The sequence below is a fragment of the Cariama cristata genome, unplaced genomic scaffold (genome assembly GCF_000690535.1).
Source record: "Cariama cristata isolate BGI_N322 unplaced genomic scaffold, ASM69053v1 scaffold14479, whole genome shotgun sequence".
NCBI lineage: Eukaryota > Metazoa > Chordata > Aves > Cariamiformes > Cariamidae > Cariama > Cariama cristata.
In genome coordinates this window covers 22454-23681 of record NW_009636419.1, presented here as the reverse complement: position 1 = coordinate 23681, position 1228 = coordinate 22454, and positions in this window count along the sequence as shown.

Below are 1228 nucleotides of genomic sequence, written 5' to 3'. Positions count from 1 at the left end.
TTTTTTTGTTTTGTTGGGTTTTCTGTGTCTGTGTGTCTTCATATGTTAGCTGTATTTATTGCAGATTACTCTTCAGACCTTTAAATCTGGATGTGTGAGGGCACATACATGTTCATCTCTTAATTTCTCTATGCTTAGATGGACAAGAGAGAACTCATAGTGTTACCATAAAGAACCTTCTAAGACTCAGTCTGGAGTTTTAGGAAGCAGACATTCCTTTACTGCAGCGCTGGATGCGTGGGGGATCATTCCGCCTAACGTGCATGTCAAACCAAATGAAGATACACATTATATACAATAAAATATTTGCATATTCATAGTATACTGCATATTCGTTGTTATTCACACTTAGGATTGGTTACAAGTTTCTTGCTTCTGATGTAAATTGGTATGCATCCTCAGACAGCACTAATGAAGCCTTTTCATCAGCTGCGCATGTTCCCCCAGTGGGGTTTTGCCCTCTTTCCAGGGTGCCAGTTGAGTTGGTGGTTGCGATCTGCCCCTGCCGCCTTTACCTTTCCCCCAGTTACTGCTGATTTCTGCTGACTTTACACTTCATGTGGCAACTTCCCAGCCTAATGATGCTCTGGGGTAGGATGTTCCTCTTTATCAGGAATTCAGCTGCACTTCAAGGACCTTAGTAGTTAGCAAGCATGTGGATTTATGAGCTCATACAAGAGTACTGTTGAGAGTCTTAACTTTTGGGTATCAGTTCCCTCCCCTCATTCTGTGTTCCTTAGGTCAAACTGCTCTCTTTGCCTGAGAAATTGGTTTCTTTCCTCTGCCTGTCCACCTGTTTTTCGTCTACATCAATAGCAGGTTTAGTTATAAAGTATAAAAGTAAAGATTCTGGGCTGGACTGGGCAGACTGAAAGTCTTATGTCAAGCTACGTTCCACTGTTCCTGACCAGTGGTAATGATGGGAAGTGGGAGACAATGTCTCAGGCTTTATTGTCCCACAGGCTGATCCATCTTGCAATGAGAGTCTCATGAGCCACTTTCAGCTCTATGCCCGGCAAAGTCATGGAGCAGATCCTCCTGGAAACTGTACTAAGGCACATGGAAAATGAGGTGATTGGTGACAGCCAACATGGCTTCACTAAGGGCACATCATGCCTGACAAGTCTGGTGGCCTTCTATGATGGGGTAACAGTGTTGGTGGATAAGGGAAGGGCAACTGATATAATCTACCTGGACTTGTGCAAGGCATTTGACACTGTCCTACACG